At 36.8% G+C, this 24,395-nt stretch overlaps 1 protein-coding gene and 1 long non-coding RNA gene across 2 annotated transcripts in view; one reads left to right on the top strand and one right to left on the bottom strand.

The window, feature by feature from the left end:
• The window catches only part of LOC149702951 (uncharacterized), a 91,803-nt gene that overhangs the window by 54,036 nt on the left and 13,372 nt on the right, over positions 1–24,395 (bottom strand). The window lies entirely within an intron of this gene.
• LOC149702954 (uncharacterized) lies at positions 1,608–2,235 on the top strand. The gene is made up of 2 exons (XR_016381896.1): positions 1,608–1,922; positions 1,980–2,235. It is a non-coding gene; the product is annotated as an uncharacterized LOC149702954 (long non-coding RNA).

Genomic DNA, 24,395 nt, shown 5'->3' on the forward strand with positions numbered 1-24,395 from the left:
TGTGTTAGCGTAACTCTATAAACAACAAGTTGGGAAAACCAAAATATTACCTCTCCGAGGAGGACTACTTACAAACTTACTTACCCAGATATGGAAATGTTTCTTTTTTTAAGAACAAATACTGAAGTTAAAATTTATGAAATATTAAAGCAGTATACAAAGCATAGCAAATATACTGTAAATCAGACGACATTTTACATCCAATAAGGATATACTTGTACACATTAAAATCATCCGATGGGGGAAAAACGGGAAATGAAGAGCTAAACCTTTGGAGGGATATTACCTTTACGTTTTTGTAAAGGCCGAATTTTCTACTCCTCAACTGTATACCCTCTATGTTCAAAACCATATTCACAACAGGGTTGCCATGTAAACACTATCCTCTCGTTTCACCTCAACGATTTTCTTAGTTTGTCAACATGACTGTTAACGTTACATAACACCAAAGCTTATTTGTGGCTACACACACTGGAAGTAAATGCGCACCATAAATAGCATGAAAACACGAAGCTATAATCCGATTACGATCAGACCTTTCACTGGTCTGGGCTGCGTCCAGCAGAGCTCCCCAAAATGACAGCGGATTTTGGAAAACGGTTACCGGTGAGATCTGTCGTCATAGCTTTTTTCCGGTCATCGGTGTTTTAAAAATGACGCTAGCGCAATAAAGCGTGCAAGGTACCAAGGCTTAACAAAAATTGTATGATAACATATTTAAAGAGATAGATAACAACGTCTTTTATAATTAAAATTAGAAAGTAACATGTCTCTTAAAATTCTCGCGTCATCAAATGGTTTCACGCCAATTAAATAGCTATAGTCCCATCAGAATCAGCAAGAGCTATTTGTATTAATTCCTCCATGTTTTTTCGCCAAGCTGAGAACTACGCGTTTTACGTCACGTTTTCCCAAAACCCGACTATTTTCTTTGAAGACCGCGCTGGCTCAGCGCTGAGCACCGTGACGTCAAATTCTAAAGCAAAATCCCGTCCTGTACGACACTGCTAACAGCACTGCGCTCTGCTGAACGCGGCCCAGATATCCACCATGATTATAAAATCTAAGCCTAATTATTTAACAGTGTATTTAACTTTCGGCTCACTCTGAACCGTTAATGTCTCTGCATTACAGAAACGAAAACCAAACCCAAGCGTTTACTTTTTGGTTTACTAGGCCTGTTGACAAATAAAAATACATTTGACCAATATCGTTGCGTTCGTTTTGAAATCACTATAGAAAGGATTATGCTATAAACAGATGTAGTATAGCTTAAGTAATATATAAACATCCATTTCAAATAACAATATTAAAAAACATTCTTGGAATATCAAAATGAAACAGAGCTTTAAAGCGACAAAAGTACTAAATGCATCGTAATTACGAAAAAGATTTCGACATATTCACTTTATATTATGAAAAAGTGAATATTAAGGTTCTGTAGGATTTCTTAACACATCAAAACAAAGCGAACTGCTAACTCGGCGCACTAGTGTGACAACGGACAGACACACACAGACAAAAAAATAGACTGCTTTTTAACTCTTTCCGTTTTAATTTTGAGTTTAGAAACAAGATTATCTTAAATATTAAAACAAGTCGGGAAAACCAAAATATTACCTCTCCGTGTCGAGAAGATTATATAAACTTAAGTAACCAATGAAAACGTCGACCTTTTTGCCCTCATCTTTTCCCGCGCTTTGCGCTTCCGCATTTCATCCTTACTCTCAACATTATCTTCCTCCATTTTACATACAAAAATCGAATACTCACAAAAAGAAGCGGCAAAAACCTGCTGGCTCTTTACAACCACTTAATTTGACTTAATATCCAACTTCCAAACACAAATATTTACTGGTAGATAAATTGACAACCTACAAGCAAAGAAAAATTCTCACGAATGGCTCCCGCAAATTTAAAAGGTCTATTTTCAACTAGGTTTTTTTTAAATTTTTGGTCTAACTGTTATCTACACCTAGATGGTTTTCAGTGAAACAAACAAGGAGCATAAACACAATAATGGAAGCTTCAGTTTTATTTAAAACATGTAAAACAATTATCATCTCTGCAAATAGCTTACACATGTCTTTTTTACCAATGCCTAACCGTTTGGATTTTTCTAAAGCAATCTCAGCACCAAAAAATATTTTTTGATACAAAATAAATGTTTTATATTCTTATTAAGAATAAAACAAGAGGATAAAAAAGATCTGTCCTCTCGTAATTTTTTAAGCTTTTATCAAGATTACTCTATACAACAGTAACAAGGAGTATAAACCCATTAGTGGAAGCAGTATTTTTTTTCCGAAACAATCTCGCTTATGTTTATCCTCTCTAGGCTTCGCTAAATACGTATTTCTCTTACGTAAAATATTAATAGACAGGCAAGGATTCATACCATTAAAGAAGGAGAGCAATATTATCCATATTTTCATTTCATATACAGAGAAAAGAAATTATTATGTTTCTGAGAGGAGCTTCCCATTTTTGTTGTTGTTTTGAAAAATATATCGCAATGCACGGGCCTTAATAGATATAGGAGGCAATGAAGGAAATATATCGCATGCACGGGCCTTGGTAGATGTAGGAGGCAATGATAATCTCTCTCTTTGCACGAGAGGTTTATCTTTAATATTTAAATAAATATAATTATTTTTAATTATTTTAATCTTCAATAATTAACATTAATAATAGTTAAATCGTTTAAAATAAAGTTATACCTATTATCATCTCAAACTTTGCTAATATTGACGTTTAAAGTGAAGGGTACCCCTCTTGCCCGCTTTTTTCAAATTTGGGGTATATATACGATTCGTTTCCATTATAATAGTAAGGAAAAAGCGCAATTGCGAAAACCTTTGGTGGAGATCCCACCTTAGGGAGGCTAGACGTTTCTCGTAACCCTTGCTGATCGCCGCGTATATCCTAAAACCAAACGATGATAATGGAGTAGAAGCCAATGATATAGATTGGTGTCTATGTGGAATAGACTTTGTGGATGGTGGTGTTAGAAGCCAGTGTAAGTGCAGACTGGTGTCAATGTGGGATTGACAAAGAATAGAAGATGGTGGTGGTGGAAGCCAGAAAAGTACCAGACCGGTGTTCATATGGGATGGACGAAGACCAAACATGGTGGTGTGAGAACTCAAGTATAGAATAGCCAAAGGAGAGAAATACAATTTTCCAAATTTCTGTGAACTGTCAATGCGGTCCGGAAATTGGGAACACGTTTGCTCCGATACGCAAACTGCGAACGCGGTCACGTGGGTGTAACAACGGACAGACAGACACACAGACAGACACACACACACACAGACAGACACGGCCGTTACAGAACCTCTCCTGGACTACGTCACACGGAGAGGTAATAAATATAATTAATATTAAATATTTTCTTCGTTAGTTGTTCGCCTTATTGAGCGTTACATCGTCTTGATAAAGAACAATTAAACATTCTTGAGAGACTTGACTAATATTGGCGTTTAAAATGAAGCATACGCCGGTTGCTTCACCTTATTCTAATAGGTAGTATATAAGGATTTCGAATCGCAGCTATGGATAAGAACAGCGCAATTGCGTGAACCTTTGGTGGAAGCCCCGCCATTGGGAGGCCGGACGTTTCTCGTAACCCTGGCCGATCGCCGCGTATGTCTTAACCTTAAGGATGATGATGGAGTAGAAGCCAGGTGTGCAGACTGGTGTCCATGTGGGATGGACAAAAACTATGACCAGAAGATGGTGGTGTAGAAGCCAGGTGTACAGACTGGTGTCCATGTGGGATGGACAAAAACAATGACCAGAAGATGGTGGTGTAGAAGCCAGGTGTACAGACTGGTGTCCATGTGGGATGGACAAAAACAATGACCAGAAGATGGTGGTGTAGAAGCCAGGTGTACAGACTGGTGTCCATGTGGGATGGACAAAAACAATGACCAGAAGATGGTGGTGTAGAAGCCAGGTGAACAGACTGGTGACCATGTGGGATGGACAAAAACAAAGACGAGAAGATGGTGGTGTAGAAGCCAGGTGTACAGCCTGGTGTCCATGTGGGATGGACAAAAACAAAGACCAGAAGGTGGTGGTGTTAGAAGCCAGTAAGTACAGACTGGTGTCTTTGTGGGATAGACAAAAGCAACGCCCAGAAGGTGGTGGTGTTAGAAGCCAGTGAATACAGATTGGTGTTCATGTGGAATGGACAATTGACTAGTCAGATGAAATAGTAGTGGCCAGTTGAATTGTGGATAGCCTCAAGTTTTGAATTTTCCGGGAACTGTGAATGCGGTCCGGAAATGGCGAACACATTTGCTTCGATTCGGAAACTGCGAACGCGGTCCCCTGGGGTGTAAGTCAATAACAACAGCCTGACACACACACACACACACCCACACACACACACACACACACAGACATGCCTGTCGATTTTAGAACCTCTCCGTGACATACGTCACTCGGAGAGGTAAAAACCCCATAGAGATGTTGATAAAATTTCGGGTTGAATATGCATAGAAAATCGACAGCGCCTCAACCAAGGATTATTTAAAATTTCTAAGGATAAAACGCAGAGAAGGAAATATCGAAGGTAGATGTTCCAAACGGTACCTAGCGGGCACAATCGGCAAACCGGAAAGCCAATATTTTGAAGCGTCAACACGTGACCGGGTTCTTGAAAGTTTTGTCGCTCTCTGTCTGCTCTAGCAGATCTACTAAGACCTAAGCCTTGCCCATTAAACTAAATTAGTGTAAACTCACCCCATATATTCTTGAACTGAATGTTTGCCTTAATCAAGGATTATTGCTTTAATCTATTATTAAAATTAAATCATGATTTTTAGAAACTCACCTCATTCTTGAACCGAAATACGGAATGTTTTTAACGACCGTTGACAATTCGAAAAAGAACTATACAGCATGCTTTCGAAAACTATCTCCCTTTCGTCTATGCTTTCGCGATAATAAGATAGGTGGCGCCATATTTATATTTCTTTTCCGTTTGACGGAAATTGACGCACCAAAACAGTAGGTGGAGAAGAGGGGGATGGGTTAAAATTTCGGAACAACTAGAGAACATTCCCTTACTATAGAAATCTGTGTGTGCGTTTTATCCTTAGACATTTTAAATAATCCTTGCCTCAACATAAAAAACCTGCTTAGAAGATAAATTTTGTTATTGCATCGTTTCCGAGAAGTGGGTTTCAATACTCCGTTCCATTTATTCAGAAGATTGCCATCCCCACTTAACCGCGAAATAGACGACTAGGGCTTTCAAATAGCCGGGCTGCCAGATATCTTGTGCCGGTACCTGTGCAAAAGCGGTCAATGTTGTTTCGAGCACTAAACGCATTGCCATTCTTGAGTGTAAGGGCTACTTGCCAATTCATCAGTTAAGAAATCGCTAACGTATGAAAAACCTCTCTTTCCGTTTCTGGTGTCGTTCCATGGTTTGGAATACAAAAAAATTGCTCTTCTTAAAGGGGCTAACCGGACCTCTCCCGAGGCAGTCTGCCTTTAGGGACGGGGGAAAACACTCAGCTTTTTGGCCATAAGGAGTGGCGCCACTGTCGCGGGGGGCTAGGCATTATGCTTCCCAACAGTTTGACCCAGCAAGCCTCCGGTGGCGCCCTTTAAGCATTATTTCTACAATTTTCTATCGGATACCTGATATCAGTTGGTTAACCCTTGGCTAGCCGGGACTTAGCCAAAAGGCCTATAGTAAAACCGTGGTGTAAGTTACAGGGATAAGACTTTTTAAAACCACGAAATAGTGAAATGTTGCTTGTCCATTCCTACCCCCATTTATGGAAAGGTGTATCCAGCTCTTATGCTTACAATTCTCTAAGTCAAAGCCTAAAACTACCTTAGAAACCTTACGGTAGTAGCAGTAAAAGATGTCGCGAAATAATTCTTGAATGGTATAAAATTGTGATCCTCTTCCTCTATTCGAGCTGTGAGTGGAGGAAGTGAAGGATTAGCGGGGTTTATTCAACCTTTTCTTAATCAGATTTCAGAATTTGTTTTTCGTGTATTCGATCTACACAGAGTCACAGACAGACACACACCAGACCACCACAAACCTCGGTTTCTAGAATGTACGTGTAACAGTCACACGTAGATAAAAACTAGACTGTAGTTGAGTGAGTTATCATTCGATCTCAATTGGTCCAGTTTCTGCTAGTAAAGGGTAGACTAATCAAGAAAGAGTGGGCAAACCAAACTTTTCTGTTACTTTTCTTTTGTTAGTTCCAACCTCTTTCAAGTTTTAAAGAGCATTCGAACTAAATGGTAGTAGGACTACTTCCCCTTTTAAAGTCAAGTAGCAGTCGTAAAAATTGCGATTTCTGGATTTCACATCACACTCATTCTAAAACTATATTGTCTTCAAAAGAATTGAACATTATGAAAATATCAAGGCTATAAATTTAAATGTATAGAAATAATTTTAAAATTTACGTCTAAATTTCTGCTTGTTTTAAGTCTAAATGGGAAAACCAATAGATAGTAGAAGCTATTGGTTTCAAATATCGAAACCCGTCTCGTTAGTACCAAGGTGTTCGATATTACCAAAAGGAACAAGTTGGAAAAGCATAATAAACCTCTCCAAGTCGAGACGCAATTAAGAGGTTTTTCTTAAATAAATATAATTGATATTAATTATTTTAATCGTCATTAATTTAGCTTATTTATAGTTAAATCGTTTTAAGAAACTTTATTCCTAAAATCATTTTAAACATAGCTATTGTTGACGTTTGAATACAAGCGCATGCCTCTAACAATTTTTGGAAATTTAGGGTATATAAGGCGATTGATTCTCAATAAATGCTATGAAAAGCCGCAATTGCGTGAACCTTTGGTGGAAGCCCTGTTGGGAGGGTGGACGTTTCTCGTAACCCTACCAAAATTTGCTTTCAGCGAACACGTTTGTTCCGATTTGCCAACACACAGGCACGTCCAGTTTAATATTTCTCTGTGACGTCATCGTCACTCTGAGAGGTAAAAAGAACTTTAGGGAGATATTGATTTCATTCAGCTTTGCTGTTTGTTGTCGAATGTGTGGTAAACAAGCCGACAGTTGTTAGGCTAATGTATAATTCAGTTGACAAAAGTTATCCGGATTAGTGGCGCTTAAGTAAAGCCTCATTTCAAATAAGTTCACTTTTAAGATTAAAAGCAAGATTGTGCACTAAATTGTGCAAAATATAATTTTTTTGATGTATTTGAATCAATCATCTTTAGAAAAATAAACTTGCTTAGAGGAAATAATAGATGGGCCTTTTAAAACGTCCCCTATACAAAAAAATGTAGTGGGGGAAGCAGAGGTGGAAGCCATTACTCCCTAACGCGTCTGGGTGTAACGCAATTTTTTAAACCGCCCATTGTCTGCAGATTTGAGACGTTCCAATGGCGAAATGAAGCTCCAATGCTAGCATCACCCACCACAAGGCACAGAAAAACTGCCAAGATATTAAAATAAAGATAAACTCTCTAAAAATAACTTATTAGATTAATTTAAACCTTTATAATCCTTTCCCATAATTTAATTATTTTCCAAATTTAATAAAAGAACTTAGCGCAGTCCTTCATAACATTTTTAAAGGGATAGTAGCCTTTATTTTCGAGCACCATAAGATTGTTGGTTTTATAAAAGAGGAGGAGCTTATGGAGAAAATGTTGCCCTCGACGTCATTTTCAACGTCATCTCGCTAGAACGAATGAAACCCGACCATTTCCTTGAAGCACTCGAAAACGCAGGCTACCCGAGGATCAAGCGTGATCGTGTGCTATGTTTAAAATGAAGACGTTCTTATTTCCGGTTCAGAACTTCGGAAGTGATGCTAGCAGATTGTCTGCTTTTCGCGATCATGCAGGTTCCATTAAACCAATGGCATCGCAGTAGTCCTCGTATTTAAGACTAATTAAACGCCAATTAATTTGTAATAAGAGATAATTTTTTTAATATTTTTATTTTTATAGTTAGAAAAAGGCGATTCTTTTAAAGTATAATGTTATGATTATGAAATTAGCATTGTCTTTCAGTTTCTTACACTCTGATCATATCTCGTAAACTGTGGCCTTTAGGTCAAAACATTTTCTACTCAAAATCGCCTTTGAACATATCCTACCAACGTTTATGGAACACAGTGTATTAAGATCGACTTATATACTACGATCCCTTTAAGTAGATTATAATAACTGGACTATGAATAATATTCAATTCATTACTGGTGAAGTAAAACACGAGTCAGACTTCAAAGACGCGCACCGCGACCTGCTTAATTAATTAAGTAATTAATATTTTTCAAAACGTGGAACGCGTATAGAAAATGTCGCGGGAAACATTACCGCCAAAAATAATGTAAGGCAATATACAAAACTTTTTCGTAGGCCCATATAAAAGTTCTGTTTACAATGATTAATTTCCGTGGTATCCGAATTTGGGAAAAGACTAGATTGAGCAATGAAAACTAAAGCGATCTTTCTCTTAAGCCATGTTCAAACTTACACAGTAGTCGGTTCGGAATTGGTTTTGAAACTATCTTCATTCATTACCAGTTTGAAGCGATTTCAACAGCCTCGGTTCACACTTTCAAAGGCTCCAGTCAGTACATTCTGCTAATGCTTTCTTTGGTGCTGTCTGTGGGTAGTTTTTGGTTCGCGAGGCAACTACAAGAACCGCATTTGTAACTGGTTGCTCGGCTTTCAGAATCGTTCACACTTAACTTTGGAAGCGTTTTGTATCTCTTCGAAAAAGTTTCGATCTCTTCGAAAGCAGTTTTCCCAGTAAGTGTGAACGTGACTTTAGTAAATTAAATGTCACAAACCAAAATCAGTTAAAATCTACAGGTAAGGCTGGGACGCTGGTAGTTGATAATATTTAAGCATATTAATAACGAAACGAACGGTTTAAAATTGAGCAGTTATATTATCGGTTTATAAGATGTGGTATTTTTAAAAATCCAAGATAATGTTGCGGATATTTTTGAACAAAACATTTTCAGTGGTATTATTCTAAGAGGGCAGAAAGTTCTAGAAACTCTTGCCACTAAATCCAGCTAATGGACAGAAAAGTAAACATTAGAAGCAAATAAGGAGGAAAAGAGCATTTTCTCCAAGGCCATACTTTCATAATCCATTAAGGAGCTAGCCCGGAAAAGAGCACCAATCAGAAAATAAACTCTTGGCCCAAAAAGAAAATAATACTTGGTTATATTCATAAGGAAAGGAAAGTTCTCGAGAAGAATTTCGGCAAATAAATTTCACTTAAAGGAGCAAGAATCTTGCTTCGAAGGTGAAATGGTAGGCGGCGTAGGCCTACAGGTTCACTTTTCTCTCACCTTATTTAACAAATGTTCGGGAAGTTTGCATAAGACTGGCTGGTGCCGTTTTGCTTCCAAAATTTGAATTTCTACTTCCTTTAAACAAGATGGAAAGTAGTCTGATATTTCAGTTAAATCGCTGCACAGCCCCAATTCGAGGGACCAGTTACTCAAAGTAATCGATGTACATGCTGTATCAAACTACCAGGAAAACATAGAAACGACATGGGAAATTCCTGTGTTGCAATGATGATTGTATTTATAGGTCTGAGAGGAACTTATCGTATGCCTTTTTGGATGTCATCTAAGAGTAGACCATTAAACACAGATGGACTGGAATGATATGCTAAAACCCCAGTTCTTCTAATGGCATTGGCTCATAGACCATATTATGGCTATGGTTTGAGTCGGAAAAGTTTCAATATTGGTTGCGTGGTGGCGCTAGCGATCCGCTGCCCTGTGTTTAATGGTCAGAGATGTCATCGTGGTTGAAACTTCGTTTGTTTACTACAGTACATTCCGACATCTCGAAGTTCAATCCTTACACAGGATTGTCACATCTATCTTTGACTGGCTTACATATGGCCTTCAAAAAAAAAACAACACCACTCTTCACACTGTCAAATGATAACAGTTATTGGTGTAAGGGAATCCGAGATTAGTTAGACTTTGCCTTAATCTGGAATGTCTTCGACTTAATGTTGACCCCGACAGCGAGATTTCTTTCTAGTCGTAGTTTAGTGTTAAACGATTCTGACTTGACTGAATTTGGAGTCAAAAAAACTCACTTTGGGCTCGGATGTGTCTTCCTGCTAGCTTCTAGAAGTCAATTTCTCGTAAGTCTTAATTCTCCGATTAAAAGGATAAATTAAAGTTGCACGTGTTTTGTTTCTAATATAACAACATCCGTTTCGACTAATAAAGAATTGAAATATTTGTCTGAAAGTTGAAGATAATATTTTAGTCAAGAACTTTAAAACGGATATTAATTTTCTTAGTGCTTTTACAATTGTAACCTCATTTTAATGAAACCGACGAAACTCGGGATAATGAATAAATCATTTTTAATCATCAAAATCATTCTGTAACTACTCTCCTACTCAGGAATACATACATTCTTCCACTTGGAATCTTTAATAGGCCATAGACTACATACTAATGTCTGATTGAATGTAAGGGGTAAGGGCTCAAAACTTTGATTAACCACCAGCTCCGTGGGTTTCACTGCTTAATTGAATGTAGAGACAACTTTCTGGTTCATGACCTTTTTCGCTGTCTGCTACATCGGTTTGGGGGGGGCGAGATTCGAACTTACGAGGATTTGGTTGCTTTAGAAACTGTTAAACATGACCTCGTAATTGAATATTGAATATTGAAACAATTTTTTTAAAAACTTCGAAAAATTAGGCTTTTTTACCAAACCTAAGGCTTTGCAAACGTATTCTGATGTTTTGGGTAACAGTGTTGATGTTGACAATTGGTCGAGTTGCGGCCGCGGTCCATGTCGTGAGCTACGTCGATGTCACGGGTTTCCTAAGCTTAAATAAATTATGCATGACGTCAGGGGTGACAGTTTATATACCATCTTTCCTTTCAATCAAGCAGAGAGGCTCAGAAAATGGTCTGTTAAATATTCCAAGTAGAAGAAATCTACGTATTCCAGTCCTACTCCATTTCATTAAGATGTAATCTTCTACATCTTCAACTTTGTCTTATTATGTCCTTATTTTCATTGCAAAGAATCATTGAAAGACTTTTATTATAAATTTTTGCAGCCCCACCCGACATCAACCTAAATTTAGAGATAATAAGATGTCGATAGCAACAGGGAGAAGTAGAAAAGGAGCAGAATTGCACGCGCTTTTTAGACTCACAACGGGAGATAGGGGAATGTTAAAAACTTGGTTATCGCTTATCACCGGGCAAGCGGCATCAGAGGTGCACCAAACTAGCACTACGAGCTGCCCTCTCGTGAGAATCTCGACAAAGAAAAAATGCCTAGGTTGTCTGCGTTAAAGAGAGGGCGCAATAGTAGCTCAGTATAACCACGTGACAAGAAGGAACCAAATTAAACCCCTTTAACGCCACTTCTCGCGTGGAGACTACGAGTTTACCCCACATTACGTCTCCATATGGCTACTCCTCCCTGATGGCAATAGTGGTTGGTGGCGTAGTACGCCCAAACTTTGCAAGTCGCAATCTCTTTCAAAATCAGTTAACACCTAATGATCCTGATTCAAGGCAGGTGTGAGTCAATTAGATTTGTAAATGGTAGAGCAACTCGTATGTAAGAATTCTTCTAAATTCAAATTAGCAACTTCATTAAGATCTCAAATGGATTTGTGAAATCGTATTTCATGTTTCTGTGTCCGAATACTGTAGACCATAATCAAAGTGAATTTACAAGGAGAAACGAATGAAAGGATCTCAAAAAAACGAATCCAAACCATTTCTTCTTGTCATGTGAAATAGCATCGAGTCAAATCTCAGAAGATAAGAATAGCAAGCCCCTACTACTTCAAAATATAGTTCTTGACATGCCCTTCAAAAAGTAACGTATTGGCGGTGATTTATAATAATTAATATTTTAGAAGGTTATGACAACAAGAAATACTAAAACCAATGCCAAGAAATATTAGTAATTTTGTGGGTTAATAGCCATGTCAAAATTTTGATATTTGGTACATTAACGAGTCGCATTTCTAGTTAGAGACAAAAATATATAACTTAAAATTATAGCCAAAATAATAGATCTGCTAAATACAGTGCTAGTAGGCCAACCCCCTAATAAAGACAAGTTACACAAACTGTAATGTGTAACATTCCAATTAAGTTCGCTAAGTAAAAGTGAGCCTTCCTTTACACGAATTCAATCAAAACCCTCCAGGGAAGAAATGTAATCCATTACAGGAAAGACAAACACAAATAACAGAAAATAATTAGGCACTGGAGTGGATGAGAGATTGCTTCAGTGCCCAGTATGATTTTCAAGGAACGAAGTCTTTCTTCTTAGTACAACCAATCAACACTATATTACCTTGAACATTAGCATCGTAAATTCACAAAATATGTTCCGTAAGTTTGTCACTGGTTACTTAAAGCTTGGCATGAAGGGACGTAGGTCATAGATTCTCGTGAAGCGACGCCCCAGGTGAGGCTTAGTACAAAATAAATAGGAAGATGGAAGACTGGAAGTCCTGCAAAATTAACCGAGTTTAGTCAATTCTCGCTTGTCGTTCTTGAACTAGCTCGAGCTGTAAGTCTAGCATTACGAAGCATAGGAAATGCCATACTTATGGAACATATCTTATAAACTTCTGATAACATGTATAACTATTTCTTGCATTACCCAGTAGTCTGATGTCAAAAATCAATGGGAGGACCCATACTTTTGCGACACTCGTGTTGAGTTTTAAAACAGGGTTCATACAACTTTTGGAAAACAAATTTCCCTGAGATTTCCAGGTTTTTACTCACATACTTCCCTGAGTTTTCCAGGTTTTTCCCGTATATGGAGCATCCTACGGAGCCAATTATAACGAAGGAGGGGGGGAATAGGACTATAACATACTCAAAGGGCATCCCAGTATCTCTAATAAAACCAGAGTTACGAACCTCCAAAGTTTAGTAAAACGTTAATCCTATGGAGGGTATGTTCATGAACATTTTGCTTAAGTACTCGGCCCCTGATTGACGCAAATTTCCCTGATTTCCCTGAATTTTAGTAAAAATTCTAAATTTCCCTGAGTTTTCCCTGAGGTTTTTGTCAACTATTTATTTCCCTGATTTTACCAGGTTTTCCCTGTTTTCCAGGTTTGTATGAACCCTGTAAAAGCAGTAAGAAGCATACTACAGTAAATGGGACGAGGTACCTCCCCCCTTCTTTTACAATGGCAATGGTTCTTCGTAGGAATTGCCAAGCTGGGAATTTTAGGCGCTTTTTATAGTTACTAGCCTGATAGGAATAGTAGAAGATGTATATTTTAATCTCTCTCATCAATAAATAAGTAAGATGAAATTTTAGGATCTTTGATAGGTTTTTTTTTGTCTTACCCAGACTTGTTTCTTTCGGAGATACCTTGACCCCGACTACGATTAAAATTTTACACGGTGAGAACTTCGGCTGTAAATCACAACACTTCCAGCCGTTACTGTATCACTTTCAGTAATTCCACAAGTAAGATGAGACCAGAAGTACTGAGCTAACCAAATTCTTCACTCGGCGATAGTGAATATTCTTGATAACACAAGAACGGTTGGCCCTCTAGTAGTGGTTTCTGAATTTTCCCTCCAAAACGTGAGACGCTCGCGGTGGTAGACGGCCGAACTAGATTCAAGGAGCCGCGTCCGTGTTCGGCCGCTTTAGGTTGAGGGGAAGGGGGTAGGAAATGTTTTTGGAACTCGACCAATTTTTTTTCTCAGTAGTGTAGGCGCGTGGGAAGCGGCATAAAATCCTCAAATTTGTTCACTAGTGCCAGGAACTACTATCAATCTAGTCTCATCTCACTTCTGGTAATTCCTATATGTCTTTGACATTTAGGAAAAGAGGTTGCAGCGTTTCTAGGAAAAAGAAAGCTCTAGGGCGCCACGGAAAAAGAGTTTTCCCATTCAACTCAATAGATTCTTTTTTGTCCCTTAGGATAGCAAAAAAAAAAAGAAAAAAAGAGAACGGCTGAGGGCAAAACCAAATCGAAGGCCAAAAAGAATAATCGAAAAAAAGAGACAAAAGGAACAGATTTTCAATCCGCTCTATTTCATTATTACCTCTTCTCTCTCTGACCATCCCATTTCTCATTACTTTACCTCGATTCTCTTTTTGGTTCGATCCAGGTAGAGGTTTCACCGTTTTAAACTCCTGTAAAGAGACTATCTTCCTAGGAAAATAGTCTTTTAAGTCACTTACATTATGCCAAAGGGTATGCAGCGAAATGAACTGACCAACTGAAGCGCATAATTAAAGAAAATGTTCAGGTAACATAACATTATACATTAAAAAAGTGTCTTTTCCTAATTATAAATAATACATAATATTAAAAAATAAATAAATGATCTCTTATTACAAAATAATTATCATTTAATTTGCCATAAGAACGAGGATTACCGAGTCGCCTCTATTGTTTTGGTGGCCTCTGCTAAACCGAACCTCTTACTACTACGGGATATAGGTTGAGTTTTCTAGGGCTGAGAGAGCGTTAGGGAAAAGTAGATATAATTTGAGTGTTTTTTATTAAGAAACTAAAAAATAATGCTAAATTAATTAGTGGGTCATCTCTAAAATACTCAAATCATAACTCGAAAACGTTGACCCGGACAGCAAAATGTCATACCACATTTTCGACTCAAAATCGGCCAAAGAACACAGTACTTAATCGCTGACAGACCTTTCGGAAACCTCCTGTATAAGACCATAAGTTTATAGGATATGTTCTATAAGTTTGTCACTTGTTTCTGAGAGCTTGTCATGAAGTAACGTAAGTCAGATTATCGTAAAGCGACGCCTGGTAAGTCGCTTTCAAAGGCTTAGTACAGACTAAATAGGAAGATGGACTGCAAAACCCAATGTAGTCAATTCTCGTTTGTCGTTATCGAACTAGTCAGTAAGTCTCTAGCATTACGAAGTATAAATAGTTTCATACTTACCTATGGAACAAATCTTATAAACTTATGATAAGACTAAGGAATTCCTGAGTTTATACTTTGTAGTCTTTGAAATGAGGAGTTAAACGCGTTTAAAATAGTTTGAATTATATTACACTAGTTAATTAAGATTATTAATTAAATAACAGATTTACACTCCTGAAAACATGAACTCTTTCATCTTTCTGCTACAAAATGAACGCTTCACTGATCTTTCAAACAATTTTATTAAAAGGCAGTAAGTAATGTAGTTTTTCCAAAGCACTCTCAATCTGAAACCTCGACTAATGAAATAACCATTAGTTGTTCGGATGAAAAAAGAGACGCTTCAAATGAACAAAAAGGGTTGCGGCTGGCAATATACAATCCAATTAATCCCATTAAACGAGGCTCAGTTTTCGTGGCGAGCTATTTCGATTAACTATAAATAGTTCTGGGATAGAATAGATTCCATTCTAATATACTTGTCTCACTAGCTTTGTGTAATTGTCCTCTGTATCAAGTAGGTCTTCACCTCATAAAATCATTAACCAAATGCCAGTTCAATCCTATTATTTGGTGTACTGTAAATAAATGTTCACTTATTATTATATTCAGGAACACAGAAAGCTGTATTTATTACTGTTAATGTAAATAATAACAAGAAATGAAGATATTTATTCTACTCGGGGTGTTTCTGATAAGTCTGCCATAAATTAAGGGAGATTTTGATTCAAAAATGTTCTATGACAATTTGCAGTTCGGGCCATTGTTTTCGAGTTCTGATTTGAGTTTGAAATTTCATTTTCGGCTCAAAATCGCCCAAAAAACATCCCCTCCATTTATGGCAGACTTTGTAATTGTTGTATTTTCAACTAAGAAAACATTTTTAAATACTTTATTTAAAATATTTAATGTAAGTTACATATTTTGAATTCCCATCGAAATTAGTTCGAGCCTCGTAATTTTTAGTAACGTAATGTGCGATTGCCACGAAAAACCCAAAAATTGTGTCACTTTCTCTTAGGTCAACCACGAAAGTTGTAAATACAACAATTAAGTGGTTTAATTATGTAATGATAATCATTTTCGTACGCAAAATATTATTATTACCAAAAATTTAAAACATTGAGGGATAGATTTAATTTTAGAAGTAGGAATGGAGAACGGTTAGTATTTACTTCAATCCGACTCATAGCCCAGTATACAGAGCCCCTCCCTCCAACACGTAACGAAAATTTTAAATTATCTTATTGGCTCACTTAAACGTTTTGATGACGTTGCTGACGGGGACGGCGAAAACTACTTAGTTCCTTTTTACCTCTGTCGCTATGACCCGCCTCTTCTTTCATACCCCTCCGTCCCGTGGAAGGGGGTTTGGGACTTTGACGCGCGCCCACATTACTCTGTTCTCCATTCCTACTTCTAAAATTACGTCCATCCGTGATCAAGGTTACCACCAATTTAACTTTTTTTTAAAAAAAAATTCGTTTCTGGGCCTGAATCTATTATCTAAAAATCCCACAGAGCTTATCGTAGCTCTGAGTAAGAACACGAGAAATATAAATCGCTATTTAACTTTTACCTTTGATGAAAACCACAGAGAAGCCAATATAAACAGAACTAATAAAATCAACTCATTTCATTAAACTCTTATCAATTTCCACGAAATATGGATCTGAACCATTTCAATGACGTCTTTCTCATTAACCTAGAATTTTACATCAAGTTTGTGTGACATAATAGCAACCGCCAATTTGCAACATCAACCCTCCTTTGTCCCAATTTAATTATAATATGGCAAATATCCTAATTTTAATCCCATTATGTTTGTTAGCAAGATTGATTGGAAAGACGTTGATGTGGCTAATACGGTATCACGAGGAAACTTCACTTGACTTCAAATATAACTTCTAAGCTTAATTCGGTAATGCATTGATGGAACTCTAGACATGACATGGAATCAAATATATCAGTTTGGTAACAAGGTATATAGGGTTTTAGGCTTGGAATGCGTAGATTTAATCGAAAAGTTATCATCAGATGTTTCATTCACGCAACATTTGACTTGTAAGACGAGCGACTTTTTTCATGTTGGGAATGTTAGAAGTGTTTTTAGTTACGACCTGTTTGTCATAGCACTTAATGACTTTAGAAAACACTTCTTAATTTTGTTTGGTATTTCTAGGGTATAATTTTATCTTTATGCAAGTGGGAGAGACATTCTTTTTACCAAAACGTATGTTTGGTTAATTATTTTGAAAACTCTTAAATTTTTTATGAACACAAAAAACAAATTAACAAACTTGGTCCTGGGGCCTTTACAGAAACTTTTTTCCTTTCCCATTTTGCTAGGTGTAACTAGACCTAGCTTTGCGATGATGTTTTGTATGTGTTTGTGTGTGTGTTTGTGGTCCCGGGTACACGAAAACTAAGCGTGGATAGAAACAGATTAAGGCAAGATCCACCATCACCTTAGGAGAAATTATTGCGAAAGAAAGTACATAAGCGCCGTTGGGCCATGTCGAATTAGTGAGTTAGAAAACATAACTACAGTACAACATTAGCAGATACGAAACTAACACGCCGCCCACCCCATTCTAACCACACCTAGTTAATACGGAAATGTTATTTACGCGACTTGTTTTATAACGTCAAGGTTGTTTGTCTTATAATGAGCGTGTCACTGGTTTTAACCTTACAAAGTTGTTTTTTAGAGTTTAGAGAAAAAACAAAATTAGTTACGGTAAAAAATTGTTGTTTTTATAGCTATATATTTTTAAAGGTGTTGCTGAAATTTTATTTTGAATTTTAAGTTTAAGCATTTGAATTAGCATGATAAATAAAAATTACAAAGAAATATTTCACGCCGACCGTGTTTTTCGTTCGGCATATTTTACCTTTAGATCATTTATAGCTTCATAAATAATTTTATTTGAAATTAGAGTACGTTATTCTTTACTAGAAGAAAATCCATTTAAGTAAAAATTTGGATTTGCTTTAAAAGTAAATCAAAGACATCATTTCTAACAGAAGTAAGATGAGACTCTAGCATTGGTAGTGGATCCTGGTAGTAGTGAACAAATATGAGGATTTTATGCCGCTTCCATCGCGCCTACACTAGAGAAAAAAATTGGCCGAGTTCCAAAAATGTTTCCTACCCCCTTCGCCTCAACCTAAAGCCGCGGAACACGGACGTGAGTGCTTTAATCTACTTCGGCCGTCTACCGCCGCGAGCGTCTCACGTTTTGGAGGGGAAATTCTGAAACCGCTACCAGAGGGCCAACCGTTGGTGTGTTATCAAGAATATTTTTCGCCAAGTGAAGAATTTGGTTAGCTCAGTACTTCTAGTCTCATCTTACTTTTGTTTCTAACTATAAGAAAATAATCAGTGCCTTAAAAAGGTAGTTACGAGGTGGATCCATCTTGCATAACATTCCTCCATTACAAACTCTGATAATCATAACCAGGAGCAGATGACAAAGGAGTCTCGGACGCTAGCTTCCACAATATAGAGGGCAATGGGACCCGCGTACGTCACAGCTGTAGCGGTATCGTTTGCCATAGAGGCGCTATCAGACATTATAGCAGACGATGCTTTTGGTGGATTATATCTGGCACCAAAGTCTGCTGGGAATTTTTTTATAATAACGGACTAACGGTGGCTACTGAGGTTCGTCTTACCCGATCGCGACATAAATATACACAATATAATTACTTTATTCAAACAGCTGTAATCGTTGGTATTAAGATAAAAGATAAGACTACATTTTGTGACCTTAAAGGTAGGAATTATTAATTGACTGCTACAAGAGGTTGGAAACGTCACTGTCTCTTACTTTTTGGGTTTTAAAAGATCGTGAGTGATTTCTTTTCCAAACCTCTTGTAGCTATCATTTAATTGAAGAAGAAATTTAGAAAAATTTGGCATTGAAACACATTTTAGTTTTTTAATAGTGTACATACGTTACTCGCTGGGCTTTTCATTATCAATTTTAGTCTAAAAAAAGATTAAAAAGCCGTTGAAATCCATTTTTTAACTCTAATACTCATTAAGCCTAGGCTAATTATAAGCAGACGATACGTATTTTTAAAGAGAGGCTCCAGACGCGATTTCCCAGATCTCCTTTCGAGACTTTGCAGCCACGCTATTGGTGGGAAAATAATGCTCAAATTTTCTACGAGAGGTGGCACTGGCGTAATGATTTTGGTCCCATTGTCCTCTACATTATGGAAGCTAGCGTCCGAGACTCCTTTGTCATCTGCTCCTGTCATAACTGTTTTCTTCAATTTTTAGAATTAAATTATTCTTGGCCAAAATACAATACGATGAACTATATTAAAAATATTACTAAGAAACTACAAATAAAGCATAAAGATAGTGCCACACTTCCGACGAATAATTTCTTAGGCAATTTAAAATTCCAGAAAGATTCATAGACACAAAGCAAGCGGCTTCCGACAGGCCTAGTTTATTTTTTGAAGCAGCTTAACTACTCCCCAGAGTAGGATAAATTTAAATTTATGGGTTTTTTATACCAGCGTTTTTTTAAGTCTTCAAACTGTTGAAGCATATAGTGACTTGAAATAGTAAGATTAGTCTCGGCAACGGGCGACCTTCGTATAAACGTGGATTATAAACTAATGAAACAGCAAAAGCAAAACCTTTGACAAAGAACAGGAGCTGAAGAGGATGAGAGACGATGAAAAATAAGAAAGATGAGTTTTTGACAATATGCCAGTCAAGTTTATAATATTTCTTTTCTGAATTTCAGTGCCCATGCAGTTTCTTTCTTAAAAATTTATCTCCGATAAAGATGTTTCAATTTAAAAAAGTGCATCTTACAAAACAGGGAGGGTAGACTATAGAGTATTAATATTTAATGCCGAATTCTATAAGAATGATACTAATGAAATCTAGTTCAAATAAACGAAGACAAACTTTGAGCGTATAACCTGAGGGTGCTTCGGTTTATATGTCTGTTTGTGAATTCACCTAAATATATTGTTTCTTGGGGATTCTATAAAATAACATGCTCAGACAACTAGCAAATAATTTAGGTAAAATAATAGTATGGACTATTTACAGATCCATGCATCATCTAATCACCCATAAATCCCAAAAGTAAGAACTATTTTTTTTTTATTACTAGATGCTAGAATTGCCAATAAATACATTTTTCACATTTTCATACAACTCATATAACTCAGTTTTAATGTGAACTGTTCTTATTACAATATGTAGCGTGGATCTGTAAATACACCATTCTAGTATCTTAGTCACGATTTTAGCTGCATTATTTGTCCCACTTATTATTATAGCACTAGCTGTTACTCGTGGACAGAGCTAGAAATAAGCACAGGACACTGGACATGGTTCAATAAAATTTTAAAATGTCCCATAATTTTTCTAAAGACTAAGGGGGTCACTGGACATTTCGACCAATAAATTTTCCGAAGTTTTGATAGTTTGACTATGAAGATGCGACACTATTTTTGCACACTCCAGTGGACAATGTACAATAATTTTTCCAGTCAAAGGGGGCCAACACTGGACACATGCCCTATAAGAAATTTTCCTTATTTCCGACCCTGCCCGTGGAGTGGCTGTTGTTTTGGGTCAAACTGAGTGGCAAGTGTATTTACGGAGGTATGGGCTCCCAAACATTGATTAGCCCCTAAAACAAGGGAAATAGCCAAACATGTGGAATAATTAGTTTGTCTTTATGAATGCACGCACCCTTCTACCCATTTAATCGGAGCCTCCGAAATGAACTAGGCCCACGCGTGTCGCGAAGCGAGAATATTTTTTTAACCAATTTATTTCGTAGTGGTTTTACGCTTGGGGGCGCTTATATTACCGTAAAATAAACAAAGTTCAACCCCGTGACCCTGTCGACTGTTTAAGTATTTGGGCCAAGGTCGCGGATTGTAAGTATACGTTTTTATTACTCTTGCTGAATTATTTTAATTGAAATAATTTATTTTGTTGTCATCAATACAATCTAACCGAAAGATTCAATAAAAAGTGAATAGCCCCTAAAACATTTACGTTAATTTTAGGATGAAAGTTTTCTCTATCATAAAAATTTTATGACTGACCCCTAAAATATCAACGATAATTTAAGGAAGACCCCTGTCACAACGGTAATATAAGCGCCATCTCGTAGACGTATATGGCGAAAATATTTTCCATAACAAACTGGATATTTCCCCACATAAAATTTGACATGCATGCGCCTAGTTCATTTCGGAGGCTCCGATTTAATAGTACACTATTGTTATAACGTTCTTAGATTGAAGGCTGATTTGTCTTACTCGCTAAGTACGACTACTTAATTGTTTTAGGGAACAATGTTTGGGAGCCATTATCTTCGTAATTAAATGTTTGTAGACCCCATTCATGTTCTATGACACTTTTCACTCGGTCTGACCCAAAGCACACGCCCTTTAATTTATATCAGACTTATCAAAAACACCCTGTTTAGTACGATAGGTTCATATTGGCTTACCATACTGCCTAGGGATCATAACAAGGGACATAGATTGCGAAGTATGATTTTGCAATTCGGAAGCTAAACTACTAAATGCAACTTGACCCAAAGAACACCGCTTTTAATTTATGGCAGACTTATCAAAAACACACTGTATAGTACGATAGGATTAGACTGGCTTACCATACTGCCTTAGGGACCATAACAAGGGGCATTGATTGCCAACTACTTTATTTACAATTCCGAAGCAACAACTAAGAAATCTAACTACCGTCGGCTGTGATTACTTCCGGAAGATCGTCTCAAGAGCTAGCCAGATTGAATGTTTAGTGCTATCAGTATTTTTATGGTTACGCTTCCTTTTTATATTCTTATTACGGTATTAACTACCCTAACCTTATAGCCTTCCATTAGTGCAGGGTTTATAGTATGGATATTCAGTTAAGATTATCACGAACCCATATAAAATAACCTTATAAGTGGAAGCTAAGTTCCTATTCCCTAGCTGAACCACAAGGTCATAAGTTGTTGTTCTTCATAAGTTTGTCACTGGTTACTGAGAGCTTGTCATAAAGTGACGTAGGTCATAGATTCGAGTTAAAGCGACGCATCGTGATTGGTGAAGCGCTGTCCAAGGCTTAGTACAGACTAAATACGAAGATGGGCTGCAAAACCGCTTGTGGTTCTCGAACTAGCTCTCAGCAAGTCTCTATTTATTTATTGAAGTATACATATTCGCTAAGCCTTTTTATGAAAAAGAAGTTATGAATGAAAAAAACATGTATTTAAGTAGCAAAAGAAGGGGGGGGAGGAGTGGTAGAACAAAAATTTTAAGAAGTTGGACTATAAAGAATAGAAAGTTTTTGACGAAACGTATGACGATTTTGAATTTGAATTAAATTAGATGGTAGATTATTCCATTACGAAGTATGGGTACTAGTGTCATACTTATGTAACAAAGGTTATCGAGTATCCATATTAGAAGGGGCCATCCATAAATGTCGCCACACCTTTAAGGGTGTCGTCTAAACCAAATATTTTAATTTCCATGTTACAAAACAATAAGATTCATTTTTCATGAATCTGTATAAGGACAATAAAAATATTACGTTCTCCTTATACAGGGTGATCGAAAAATGTTGGTAGAAGAGAAATACAGTGGGCGATTTCGAGTTCACTGTAATTCGATCCTACCACAACCCTTTTAGGAACACCCTCTATATTTGATTATAGTAAAGAAATTTAAAGGGGTTAGATTTTTCTGAAATTAACAAATCATTCGTTTATAACATAGTTTTTGGATGTTTGACAGAGTTTGATATTTTACTTAGTGTATTATTTTCATACACAAACCAACAATTACCTAAAATTTGTTCTCTAAGATTAATGTATTTTAATAATATATGATTAACAATTTTTCCAATTTTATCTTCTCATTATTGAAGATGAAATTCTATAATTGCCGGTTTCTATATACCCTTGATCATATTAAATAGGAACATTCAGTACCAAAATATCCTAACACCGTGTAGAAGTGAATGAACAAGACTAAAGTTAGCAAAATGGTACCAAATCAGATGTTTCATTTCATTACACCGCCTTTGTAACAATATTAATCTCAAAAATAACAAAAAAAACTAAAACAATGAAAAATTGAGACCCTGTGATTTAAAACATCAAAATTTTTAGACAGTTATTTTGTTTCTCCACAATTCAGTGAACTATATTATTACTTTCGTCCTCAGTAAGCGCACAATAGTAGAAACCGCAGGTACAGCAAATATGCCTTGAATTAGTAGTTTTGAACGCCTTAAAAACGGGGTAGGACTCATTTGTCTGCTTGATCGAAACATTGTTTTAATTCTAAGAGACTTAGATAAGACCAAGAAGTTATATCAGTATCTCAGAGAGAAGGTATAAGATGCGTAAGTATTCGCGCGCCATAGTCCCAGTCCCCCTTTCAAAATACAAGGGGGGACGTAAAAGGAGGCGCAGGGCTATTTCGCCTCTCCTCAGTCGGAAAATATGACTGTAATTTTCGTCACTCGCGTCGTCGCGCTGACGTGAATTTTCAAGAACCAATGAGATGCTGGTTGTAATTTAGAGACGGATATTAACTCCGAACCTACGTTTGGACTGGAGATAATACTGGAAATCTGCCGAATTTATACCTTCTCTCTGAGATACTAGATATAACTTCTTGATAAGACTTAATACTGCCTTTAATGTGTATGGAGGGTTTTTGCTTGGATGTAGCTTTTTTTCGTACAATATTAACTGTTTTCACAAAAATGTAAATATGGTTTCACTCTGCGCACTCTCATGACACGAAAGGCCTTCAGCGCATGCGCCATAAAGCAATAAGGAAGGTACAATTTAACCCCAGTGCCGTTGCTTTTTAGTTCCATCAAAAATGTCTATTGTTTTCGGGCAACAATGCTTTTTTTTAGATTTTTATATCCATCCTCTTAATGGGAAGAGTCTATTTAATGACAACTTTGCGTTATTTTACTTCTGACAAAATTTAAGATCTAGGAAACTAAAACGAATGTCATGGGTTCGTATTTGTTCTTGATATTACGCTAGATAAATAACAGTTATTTTTTCAGAGGGCCGTCTGTGATCTCTAAAAATTAATCTTTCGAAATAGAAAAAGAAACATCCTTAGCAGACTATTCTCTTAAGTCTACTTTCTTTTCTGTACCCGATTCGCTGACGGAGATACTGGCCTACATATCTATTTGGGGATTGGTTACATTCACGAACAGTAGACAATAATTGAGTTCCTCCTTCCGGTTTATCCGATCCGATGTAGTTTGGAGGAACATCCGAGAATCAGAGATGGTTTGATTACTAATTACAATGGGATACACATCTTACCTAATTATAAAATAATTATGTTTGTGTAACGTAGGATAAATTGTTTAAGGATTAGAAAACATGTTCCTTATTTCAGATTGATTTTCCATTTCCA

This window comes from Phalangium opilio, unplaced genomic scaffold (genome assembly GCF_054372755.1).
Source record: "Phalangium opilio isolate 3A_F unplaced genomic scaffold, DU_Popi_V2 ptg000017l_1, whole genome shotgun sequence".
NCBI lineage: Eukaryota > Metazoa > Arthropoda > Arachnida > Opiliones > Phalangiidae > Phalangium > Phalangium opilio.